The sequence below is a fragment of the Contarinia nasturtii genome, unplaced genomic scaffold, assembly GCF_009176525.2.
Source record: "Contarinia nasturtii isolate CC-2019 unplaced genomic scaffold, AAFC_CNas_1.1 Cnas_scaffold_1371, whole genome shotgun sequence".
Taxonomy (NCBI): Eukaryota; Metazoa; Arthropoda; class Insecta; order Diptera; family Cecidomyiidae; genus Contarinia; species Contarinia nasturtii.
In genome coordinates, this window is record NW_022198708.1 from 4,204,274 (window position 1) to 4,218,200 (window position 13,927).

Genomic DNA, 13,927 nt, shown 5'->3' on the forward strand with positions numbered 1-13,927 from the left:
CGAAGAAAAAAAAGAATACGAAACAATCATTTAATCGCAGTTTAATGTACAATTTCATGTTCATTGAATATATCAGATCGATTTGGTTGAATTTGTATAGACACACGAAGGGGAAATATAAAATATCAATAACCGATTGCTTGAACGGCATTTGGAGAAAATGATGCTTGAAGCGTCTGTCAGTATTTCCTCAGTTATATACATCATCACACAAGTGCCTTTTTCAATGAATTAAAGCCAAAACAAAAAAAAATGATGCAGAAGTTTTTCGTTCGTAACGTAGTCGTTGAGTTTATTGAGTCTTTAACTGTACAACATTTCTAAATTGCAAATATTTCACATGCACAGTGCATTGCACACACACACACAAGCCATTTAATGCAAAACAAGTTTTAATTCAATTGCATGTTAAAAGATTAAACCGTTTAGTATATTTAATGAAATTATCAAATTCGTTGAGATCGAATAGCGCTATCGGTGACTTTCAAATGGCAAGACTCTGGCTAAATTGATTTTGAAAAAGAAAAATCAATTGAACCACTTCATTTGACCACAATCAATTTTCTTCGTTCGATCTTCGGAGTATGTAATTTTGTTTTTTCTTTTTCTTTTGGAAATAAAAGTGCAATAACTCCACTCTCGTTGAAAATGATATAGTTCGAGAAAAACCAAGTCGTTCTCAAATCATCAAGTTTATATATTAAAATCCGCACTTTTCCCACTTTTTGGAACCGAGAAAAAAAACCGTTTAGTTAAATAGATGTGATCTTAAAGAAAAATAAACACGTAAATGATCTCATCAATTAAATATATATACGCTGCATGCTAATAATTTAACTATCTGTGGCCATCTAAATCGAAACAACGTGGGTTTAGGCCAATCTCAAAGGTATTACGAAAAAAAGAGAAGAATTGGTATGGTATACAATAACATTCGATACCATCGAATGAATAAATTCAATTACCATGGAAGGACTGGGGACAATGTCGTTATTCATCTCACTTTAGTTGTATGCTCCATAAAAAAAGCCATGGAGCATCTCTCATAGATAGATAGTTTTTGAGCCGAACAAAAACAACCATTGTGGCCACTACACTATACAAACGGCAAACTTAATAATCGCATAGAATTGAATGAGATAAAAATCTTTGTTTTCGCTGCTTAGTTGTATGTTCATTTATTTGCTTTCTTTTTCGATTTTCTTATATATTCGGTTTTATTTTTCAAATCAAAAGAAGTTATATTGTAAACCATAACGAAGCTATCTCATTCAAAATGCCCGTAAATGATCATTTTCAAAATGTGTGCGGAGCGATCTAATCTTTATTTGAAACGAGAAAAAACCAAAAAAGAATCATTGAAAAGATTATTAAAATCTATCTCTTCTGCAATCCTGTAATTAAGGTCTGTTGCATACATCAAAGTTCTTTGAAATTGTCATGACTATTTTTCCCAATTTAACAAAAGAAAACTGTTGATATGCATGGATTTTAATTACAATTTTTTCGTCCATGTATGAGACCAAAATAGCTTCTGATTTTAAACAGGTGTTAAATTGTGAACAGCCACGAATCAAGTCACGAATATATTCGGTGGAAAGAAAAAAAAGTCCGAAGAGTTAATGATTGGCAATGTTCAGCGAATGTGTATAATTTTTCGAATTTTCAACTTCCATTTTACATTGTTATTCAGTTAATTTATTTTCCATTATATTGAATTAGCTACTTTTTTTGTGACTATTGGCTACCTTAACACAAGAAAGATGATGACTTGTCTAAAACAAAAAAAGAAACGACGATGTAATTTTTACGTTGTTGCTTCACAACAATCATCGCAAAAGATGAAATAACACATCTCATTAAGTGCACGAGAATGAATAAAACCACAGTCCAAAAAAGAAGCATTCGATTCATGAAATGGCATTCTAATGAAAACAAACGGAGCAAAGCGGCTTCTCTTTCGCTTCTACACAACTGAAAGAGTGACAGAGATCGAAGTAATGTAGTCATTACCATTATTCGAATTATACGGAAATGAACATACTTTACCGACATTTGAACAATTCAGTCTAATTCAACAATTTTCGAGCTTCGTGAATGCGTCCAGCCACCATGTTCCATTGTACGGTAATGGTTTTTTATGATGTTATTCACTGAGAAATGACTTCATGACCATGGTGACATGACCATCCAAAAAAAACAGCAGTTGTCATTTACTTCGATACTCAGTTTGTATGTGTTACTTACACTTAATTCGATCTGTATGTTTGTCTGTCGTCGACGTCTTTCTTCGAATAATATGAATTGTTATTCGTTCGAAAAAATTTCGGTGGTTTTTAACATTTTGTGAGTGTGTGTGTTCTATTCGACAAATGGAATAATTATGACTCCATTGCGCACAATAAACACTTTCATTTGAACATGAACATTTTCGACCAGACAAAATAATGGATCTCTGATGATGTTTGTTGTTGTTTTGTGTGTGTGTCGAAATTTCAATTTACTCAATGTCGTAACGGCACTTAAAGAAAAGATACATAGTTTGCTGTCACCGATTTTCATTCAGTAAATTATTTGCCACGGGAATTTTCTCCGTCAAATGCAAATGAATTCGGTAAAAGCGTTGTTTTTTTCTTTCTAAATCTTAAGAGTTATATTTCAAGTGTAGGAGTTAGTTGTTTGGTGTCTCAATTATGAGAAAAAAATTGTTTACCTTCACTGAATCAATTTCAGGCTGTTGATTTCATTAGCACAAGCGTCAGCGATGGTGATCTATGCCTATGGGCTTCAGGTTTTTTTTTTCTCATTTACTTCGTCAAATGGAGCAATAAAAAAAGCCAGAGGAAATGGTTAAAACGAAGTGATGATTCTATTTTGTTTTCTTTTTTTTCTTCAATTTTTTGTTTTTTGCTTTTCATTTCTTTCTCGTTGCCGCAGCTAATGATTTTACTCAAAATATACATAATCACAACCTACTAATAGAACCTTATTTACACATATCTTTACCATGTCTGTCGTGGAAAATCAACCTGTGATCAACAAACTTGATTCCAGCATCATGTTGTATCTTTTTTTTTTTCTCGTTTATAGTTAAATGTAACCTCGTTCATTTTTTCTTTTTCGAAAAAAATAAAAATTAATACGAAATGCACTCGCATACACCTTGACTAATGATTTGGTTTCCGTGTGACAGTTTCGTTGGCAACTTAATATTCAGTATCTCATTTGCATTGAAATAACGAATTTCAGTGCGAATTCTGCATAAAATTAAACGAAACATTAATTGTTGCCAAAAAAGCAGAAACATTAGTTCCACAAAGATGTAACACTCAATAAAAGGAAAAAAAAGTACAAAAGCATAAGAGGAAACCGGATCAGGTTGTTGGTTTGTTGCTTTTTTTTATAAATCGTTGAATTAAAAAAGGGCCGAAAATGCGCTATCAAAGTTTAGCAAAAGCAAATTTATTATAATAAACGGTAGCTTAAGCCATTCTCATTTTTTTTCGATGCTCTTGTTAACATTTTTTACGTTCACATCGCACCATACCATTTGCCGACTCTCGCATTCATGATGCATTAACGCATGCAAACAGCGGAAAATAAGCCAAAACGAAGAGAATAAGTGCCAAAAATTCGTAAAATATTTTTCTTCTTTTTTTTTCTTTCAAGTAATTAAGTATGCAGTTGATCGTCTTCATTTAATTAAAATCATTTCTTAATTGCTGCTAATTGCCAAATATCAAGATAAATGATAAACACTACTGCAAATTGCACATGTTTTCAATTTGGTTGATGTATTTCTTGCTATTTCATTTTGGATCGTGTTTGCAAAGATCAAAATCGGTTCACATTCGGTTCCGTTTTGGGAATTATAATTTTCACTTTTGAATAATGAGCAAACGAAAGAAACGGACGAAAATCATTGTGGCGGTGTGTTTATGCACCAAAAATACAATTGCGTTCAACCGAAAGAAAAATCCTTTTTTGTGCAACGAAAATTGTCTCGTTTTCTTCATTCTCGTGAGAGTTCAAAGACAGACGACAACTTTGAACACACAAGTGACAAAACTAAAAATGAATGTAAAAGGAACCGCACGAGCAATACGAACAACCGAGCGCGCGCGCACACTCAATCACAATAACAAATTCAAATAGCATTTTGCATGGTATATTCACACAGCAGCCACAAATGCCATGCGAAAACACGGTGAAAACAACGAAAACAAATAAGCGTTCAACAATTATCTTCTGTATTGTGGCTGCGAGTAGTCTGAGATGATGTGCGCATGAAGAGAAACATAAAAAATAAATAAATAAACGGTATTATTCCATTGGAGTTTGCGTGACAGTTGACAGTGTTATATTTCACTTTACCTGATATGTGTGCTGTGTACTGTGCTGTGAAAACAATGGATGAAGGTTCTTTGGCTATGTAGAATAATATTTCATTTTAATTTTAATCGAGATTTATCAAGATCAGGTAACACGGTCATGTTCTCCAATGTCTGTTTTTGGTCGTTGTCATTGTTGTTGGTGTTATTAATTCTTTTTTTGTCGTGTACAAAATTCCTCTTGACACATTCGATTCACCACGGTCACACCAAAATTCTAATGTGATCGAAATTATTGAAAACAAATATAAGAAAGCAAGAAAATAATTCACACACACAAAAATTAAGATATCAAATTAGATTAAAGCGATATACCGACCGATCGGTTAAATTTCAATATGCGATGCGAGAAAGAGATAGAACTTGCACGAATATCCCAAGCGATTTACGATCAACCAGCTTAATTTGCTTAGATAAAAACGGTTTTCCGTATTTGTCGATAAATGAAGAGGTTCGCACATACGGCCATTTATTGAAAAGAGATAAATATGCAAATTTGACGTTTGAATTTCATTGGTTGGGGCTTTTTATCTTCTTATTGTTTCTTTCTTCTCTCCGAGTCTCATTCTCTTTCTATCCCTTTTTCTCAATCGATGTGTTTCTTTCTATTTGGAAGCGATCACTATTGGCCATTGAATTTGTTCATATTAATTCATTTTGAAAAATCGTTGAGATAAGCGTATTTAGTTTTGCAAAAAGCATAGCACGCCAAAACTCGTTTCAGTTTCAGCACGAAGAAAATAGAAAAACACAAAGAATGCAGAATATCGTATAAGAGCATTTGAAGCGAATTTAAAAAAAAATGTCAAAAGTTTATCGAATCATCTTGGCGTTTCACTTTATCGCCGTTGTCACGACTTCAAACTTCTTTATAATACGGAATAAAATTAATTGTTGCATTTTTCAAACGAACGAAATACTCAGAGAGACCAAATAAAATAGAAAACCGAGAACTGAAATCAAATAATAATAAAAATGATTAAAAGGTATAGATGTTTTACATCTTTATAATTGTGCAATTGAAATTATTTTATAAATGTGCATCGAATGAACATACATTGTCTTTCCAAAAAAAAGCATTTGTATGTGTGTGTGTGTTTGAGTAAATTGACGGCATACATACAAATATTGCATTTGTACATTAGCATTTCGTCGATTTCTTTGCTCTGTTTGCTGAATCTGAGGATATCAAAACCGTTCGTTCGCTTTGTAATTCACTTTTACTTGACATCGATAAAATGCTTGAAAACCGCGCGGAATGCATTGAAGTCATGTTATGAATGTCGTGCATATCGAAAATAACGAAGTGAATTATGTTTTATAGACCAAATAGTTCAGTGCTTTAAGATAGAAAAAAAATGTGGCATAGCCACTGAACTGAGTTGGTCTTTAAGTCTTTCTGCCTTTTGCATTCACTCATCCATTTGCTTGCTCCTTCTCATTTATGTTCTGGCTATGCCCTAGGAGATTTACAAAACATTTTTTTTTTTTTATTATTTTATGGAAAATCATTGTAAAGTAAATCCCATTCACTTTATGCTAATTGCGCAAGCTACACTAACAATAAACTCTCTCGTTAACTTTAAACTGTAAGAAAAATATATGCAGAAAAAAAAATTATGAAATCCCAAATTCAGATGATATTTGACTGTTGCACATAAAAAAAAAACTATAATATGTGAATTTAATATCAAAATGAACAAAGCAAATCAGTGCAGTTTATGGTTTCATGTTTTGTTTGAAATTTACGATGAATAAATAAAAGAACACGAACCAATAACAAATATGTAGAATCGAGACATATATCTATTATGTAGAAAACGGAATCAAAGATTTTTGGTGCCTTTTTTGGAGGATGTGCTTGATTTGATGGATTTTCTGTCCAAATTTGGTGGCCTGTATAGCATATGAGCGAATTTTTCACATCGCTTTCAATATATAATTGGTTTAATATTTCAAAACATCAAATTTTCAACATATAGCTCGCAGCCTTATAGAAAGTGAAAATGAAACTGAATTACGTTGCATTTCTAGAATATGTTTGTTGTCGTCATGCAGAAATTTTAGCCGAAAGGGACTGTATATTTCAAAATGTCATAGTTTGAAATTAAAACCAAAATCGCAAACGATTTTTCAATGTATTATTTTTTATGTGAGACAATTCTAATTTTTAGATTCGGGCTCAATTTGTCTGGCTAATAATTGTAAAGGAATCGCCAACGTTTGCAATGAAGTCAAAGATGCGTTCGAGAGGTTTGACGTTGATTTATACTGAGTAAAATTGTGCACAATGCGCGTGAATAATGATGATAGAAACGGCGTCAACAACGACCACGATGATGATGATGATAATAGTGCTGACGAGCCCGGTATCGTCGCAGCTAAGCAGACGGGTTTTAATGTGTTCCTTTCATAATTTCAAATGTCTGAGAAGTCTGTCGTGAGCACATGTATTTTTCTATTGATTTTCTCGTTCAGTTTCGTTCTTTTTTTTGCCTTTTTGTTTATCATTTTTGTTGTTGCTGCGACGTAAAAACACAAGGCCGGAAAACTGAATTGCACTACTCATACACAATTACCAGCCCCCAACTACATGTGTACTACGCGCTTGTTAAACACACACACACACACATATATATATATATATATGTACGCATAAACAATCAAACAAACAAAGTACATCGAACACATATACACACACGTTCCAGCACAATTCTCCCGGTCTATCCATTGTCATTGTAACTTATTGCATTTCTGTGCACTTCATGCGTCGTCAACCCATGACAGACACAATAATTTTCTGCCAGATTTAAAAGATTCAAAGGAACATTTTATAATTATTTCAAAACTAGACATGAAGCTCTATCCATCAATAGAGCGAAACGCGCTACGATATGCAATGAATGCACATCTAGTGAATTCGATGCGGCGGCGACGACGACGACGACAGCAGCGGCGGTGGCAATGATGGCAGCAGCATAGTATTTATTATGTGAGTGTTTTATTTCGCTTTTTCACTGTAAATGGTCTCTCTGTCGCTTGCTGATATTTTAAGTTGTGCACAAAGTAAAAATGAAATGGCATAAAATATTTAATTCTTTATGCGTTTGACAGTTAACTGATCATTGAAAAAAGATTTATAAATGTATATACATATCAAATAGTGAAACAAACCAAATTTTGATTTTTCCAACCAACATCCAAAATGACTTAAATATGAATTCAAAATAGGCGCATTTATACAGCCATTTTCAATAAGTTTCAATTCAAAAAGTCAGAAGACATCTATGCAATTGCCTACAAATTGGATTAGGTTGATATGGTAATGTGATTTTCTGTTTTTAAAATACATTCGATTCATCATCACATTCAACGTATGGATGTGTGCCTCAAACGAAACGATGTTCTTATTAAAACAATATAAAAATGTCTGTGTGTGTGTCTGTTTTTTTTCCATTTAATTCTCCATGCAGATGAATTTAAATGGAAAAAACTATGCAAAACTATGTGTACAATTTACAAATATTGTAAAAACATGATGCATACTGCCTACATGGCATTCAAATCAACAAAACCGCCGATGTAATCTGAATACAAGTGAGATAGGAAACGGTACGATGAATGTTCTGTTCACAGTTCTCCTTTTGACTTATGTGAACCAGCGAACGAGAATGAGAAACTCACTAGCACACACACATAAACACTACGAATGAATTTACAATGAATCTGTGCGATTTCGTTGTAAACAGTGAAACTGTTAATTTGCAAGGTATCATTTTCTCTACTTGCAGCATAAAGAAAATCTTAAATTTAAAAATATGCATACAGATGGACGATCTGCATGTCTAGTTTGGTTTTATTTTTTAGTATTTTGTTTGCATGCAGTGTGAAGAGATGCAGTGCTTAATGCACAAAAGAATGCACAAGCAATATGTCATTCAGGATAATCACAATTCGTTCGTAAAACATTTGATTAATCTTAATTTAGAGACGACTTGGTTTGGTTTGGTTGCTTTATTGAAACACCGCACACAAACATAAAAATGAAGAATAAAAAAAATTATCTACACTATTTTAATTAATTCACTTCCCCGCGAATTGAAATTTACGTTTATCGAAAGTTTCAATCATTTTCTGATTCATTTGAGAACTTATACATTGAGCAATCGACTATTTTTTTTTCTCCTTCTTCTCTCTTTCTCTATTTCAAATTGTTAATATCTTATGCAAAGCTTGTTCTGCATTATCCAGGCACTCTTTGTTTACTTTTTTAAATGTCAAAATATGTTTGGGAGAATTTAGTTGCTGCTGCAAGCCCAAGCTATCCCATTTATTCATTTGCCAAGCTGTGTGGCATGGTGTTTTATGAAATGACCGTGTTGAAAAGATGCTTGCTTAATTACGAAATGAAGATGAATAAATGTTCCGTATGCAAATAAAACAAGTCAAACCCACGCGATATGTGCCAACAAGCCAAACTATACCATTAAATTGTCATTCAAGTTGCGCATACTTTGTTAAATGCCAAGCGACAATAAATAATTTGAAATTTTCGGTTCTAAAAACTATTCGGGCATTGACAAGGATTCCTGAAAGGTTTCGCTTCAATTTTATTTTGCCTTAAAATGTTGCAATCAATTATGTTGAGCATTTTACTCGCTCTCACTCTAGCCCAATGTGGAAAATAGTGTGTAAGTAAATTTACTCGAAATATAAAAAAGTGCTTTGGCAGGGGTGAAATCAACAAAACATAAACATTTCGAACAATATTTAATGGTGTGAACATGAAAAGAGTGTGTAACATCGTAATATGTCAAATAATGTTGATTTTAATTAAAATTTAAATCGGGATGCCAATGTGAAAAATGTTGAATTCAACAAGACAACCATGCACACTTTTAAGTATATATATACAATGCCATGCCATTGCAAAAATTAATGCATGCATAGAAGATAAGTAGTTCAGCGTCAACTAAGCAGAAACGTTCATAGAATTTGCCCGGTGCTTGAACATCCTTGAAGAGAGGAGTCTTGAAAGAGCGCTATGTGTATGTGTTCACCTTACCTTGTACACGGTTCTGTGTAGATTGCATCTTTTAGATGAGAGCATCTGCGACTATTCTGAATATAGCCTTCTAACACGTCATGAGGAATTACGAAAGTAGGAGAAAAAACGTGTCTTAGTTAATGTTGTCGAACGAACCGCTGCCATTGACACCATATGAATTATATTTGCCACTATTCTCAGCATAACATGATTCCGTAAATGCCTCTGGAAAAGCAGTTGGCCAAAGTCTTGATACGCATTTTTCGTTCACTCACCACCAGCATATTTGTGCCGTGTTTATAAACACATTTAAAAGACGTGGAAAACATATTGCACTACAAATTGTTGTATTTAGTTAATTTTTACTTTCGCTGAGCTCTCTTAAAGCATGTAGTCGGTGTTGTTTGCTTTTTGTATCAACGAAACCAAACCCAGCCAAACCTCTATACTAAGTTTCAGCAATTAGAGATTGAACAAATAAAATTGTGAGTTTCAACACAATCGTAGACCACGCACACACATCATAAGCAAGGAGGAAAAAAGAGACGAATAGCAAAAAAATAAAATCAGATCCAAAAATACCCCTTGCCGCCGTGTATTGCCGGCTCGACAATTTGTTGTTGCTTTGGCATACGGTATGTCTATGTGCCTACTTTGCTCTTCGTTGTCGCCTTTTTATGCAATTATAACGTAAGCACTTCATGTGAAATGCATGCACAAAAACACAAACGGGAAAGAGAAAGAGAGACTACACACACACACACACACACAAATGCTCAATGAATTAATATACATATAGAGGGAGAGATAGAGAAAAAAATATAAAGGGAAAATACGTAAAAAAAATTGCACGAAACAACAAATAACATGAATACAATGGGTACCACCCTTTTTTCTCACTTCATCTCTTCACATTGAAAGCACAACAACTCTAAAAGCCGTAAAAAATGCACATGCTTCGTTGACATAGTATACCGGCAGTGTTGAAGTATATTGACATTAAAACCAGCAAAAACCTCAACTCCAACTCTCTTCTCTCTTTGTCTCGCTCGCTCTTTCTCTCTTTATGCATATTGTTGGCTATGCGTTCGTTCATTTTTGTACATTTCTTTCACCAAATATGTGCAAATGATCACCGTTCGAAAGCCGAAAGTCTTGCACTTTCAAGCGTACAATGCCGTTTAAAACAACAACATATAAATATATATATTTTTTTTTCATTGCGTCCGTTACAATCAAAAAAACAATAGCATTCACAAAACCCTATCAACTCCTCGAGGACCAACATAAAACGAACGGTTCATTGTTTTCGCTTGGCCGAAACGTTTTTCACACAATAGAACAACGTCTGCATATAATTATACATTGAAGATATGAAGAACATATACATTGAAGATTGGAACATTCTTTTTTCTCTTATTCACTTAAAATTGACTGGTTTGCGATATAATTTTATTTCATTTTTGTGTATCTGTTCCGATCGTGACTTGAACATAATACAAATTAATATCAACTGTCGATCGGGTAGATAAATTTCATCGGGATATTAGTTCATTTAAATTTATTTTTAGAGTTTAGATTTTAAAAAACAATTTTTACTTAAATATCACGCTTTAATCGTCTTTGTAAAGAGTTTTGATATATTTCAAACTAAATCAGAGGAACAAATAGAATGAGAAATATATAAAAAGACTTCTGAAGTGAAGAGAGAAAAAAAAACAGCATATAACTATATGTGTTACATTGATGGTGTGATCTGTTTCAATTGACAATACGAAATCATCAGACGAAATTTGTGATAAAAGGCATCAGAACACTTAGGGATGGTGTTCGTGTGTGCATATATGGCGAGATATGACGATGATGATGATGATGATGAAGTGATTCAGACTTTATTCATTGTTAATCATAATATTATACACTGTGCGTATTATTAAGCCACTAACACTTATCGTCACCACGTCGCGTCGTCACTTCTTTATTCGTGGATGCATTGTTAAATTTGAAAAGGAATCCAACACACATAGAACATATCCATAACGCTTAATACTCTTGTAATCTCATATTATGACTGTGGATCAGTATGCGTACAAATGGGCTCAATGACAAGCTGACGAAGATGATGAGAGGTGAGAAAGAGTGCAGTTGCAAAAAAATTAAATGATGTAAAGCGAGAAAAGGAATAAAACAGGCATTCAAACACATATACATAACATATTTATGCACCATTCAACAAAGATTGACGTTTAGTTTTAAAGGTAGCTCATTCCGAATATGTTTGATTTTTTTGGTTGCAGGCGCTTTTGAAAATTGCAAATATTTTTTGAAATTATCTAAAAACCTTTTTCCAATTACTTAAAAGTTGAATTTCTCTTTGAAATGTTACTTAATCTGCGAAAAATGTCAATTCGTGCAGAATAGAAAAGGAGCAAAAAGATAATTAAATGATAATGACTTAACGAGCATTTTCGGAATTGGTCGGCTCCAACGGGTAAATGACAATTGAACAGAATTGCATCGACAATGCACATGATGCATTATTTCGATTATTATTGTTTGACGCAATTCAGGCATATACAGAAATCCGTTTCTTCATTCGTTTAACACTTGCCATGTTCCATATCCCTCTCGATACAAATTACAAATGCGTACACATTATCACACTTTTTTAATCTTCTCTCATTAGGAATTTAAAACTAATGATTTTTTTACATCATCCGGGATGATTCATCCAGCCTCAATCCCTCTTGCTTTTGCACTGTATGGCTTATATCGCTTGTAATTTTCTCACTCATTTTTTTTTTAATTGTTTGTATGTATGTCTATGCAAACGCATAAATTTGATTGAAATACGGATTGGCGTCAAATATTTTATCTTAAGCATGGTAAATCAAGTATCGCAACCTTTTGCCATTATTCTATGTTTTTGGTGCATATGTTGTTCAAGTGGTCTGATTTATGCACATATTAATAATTATCAATAATGAAATTGAAATGTGTTTTCAGAACGAGCATTTCATTAAGACGCACTATAATTGACTTTTATTGGATTTAACGATGCAGACGAATTGATTTTCTGCTTCATAATTAAATTAAAATTCATTTGTAAAAAAAAATTCGACGACGCTTCATACATACATCAACGTACATACAAATTGAAATTTGTGCTAATGCTACGGAACGTATATGTACATACATTAAAGAATGTCAAATCAGTCAAATCCCATAAAAGTGCACGTTCGGTATGCCAACACAAACATCAATATAAGGTGAAAAGGTTAAAAGTGAATATATATGTGGAAAACACTGCAACGAAGTGGACGATCCGCTGTGATACAGATCAGATCGTTTTCTATATGAATTTCCTGCCTGCATCCTCATGTGGTCGAATGCGAAGAAAAAAAAAGTGTTGCAGAAGAAGATAAATGATAGTATTGCATCGTGCGCACACAAATCACAAAGTAGTTAAAATGTCCTTGAGCTGATATGCTCTGATACATATTGATGGTGAAAAATGCATGACAACTGAAGTGGATGCTTTATCACTGTTGAAGATTGAAACGATTTCTTTATTTTGCATTCGTAGTTATTCCAATTCATTGCTGAAGTGTGCTAGTTTTGTAGTAGTTTCAAAAGATAACAGCCGGTTAACTGTAGCGAATGACAAATGCTTAATGGTACAAAGTGATATCAGACCGGCCCCGATGTGAGCAGAGTGTGTGTAGGTCAATGGAGCTTGAGAAATTGCATATCAGTATTCGTGTATATGCATTGGAAAAATGGATAATACTTGCAAACAAATCGAAACAATATTAATGATGAAGTTGCCATTTTTTTTTATCTTCTCTTTCCCGTTGTTGTTGTTGTTTTTTGTGTAGAAGAAAATATCATCGGGAAATTCAAGTGCTGTTGCCAATTAAAAAGAAACAAATGTGAATGAAGAGTGACAGAATGAATGGATAGAAATGAATGAAAATGGAAATGAAATGAAAATTGCTATCAATTCATTGAGCATAAGTGTAAGGTGTTTAAACTGTCACCATTCAAAATATCAGGCTTCGCATATTTACAAGAAGATAAACAAATGCGTTGCGAAACAATTTCACATTACGCGACTTCCGTCGAAATCTCGAAATTCGGTTTCGCACGCATATGGTTTTCTTTTGTTCATTTACATTGACGTTTAATTTATTTACACAGAGGAGCTTTAATAGTGTATCAGTTTATCCATATCAAAATAATAAACGCTTTCAATCTTTTCACTCTTTTCACCAACTTAATGAAGATTTACGAAAGGAACATAAAAAGCAAATACTTGCAACAGACACACATACACAGTCATTATGAATGCAAGCAGATTTTTTTTTTGAATAGTTCATTCTTTGCTATCTTCTTATCGTTGACTTTTTTACAATTTGATCACATATATTCTCTTTGTTGCATATGAACGGCGAAGGCAACAGCACACTTACTTGTTTCTCTCAAATAA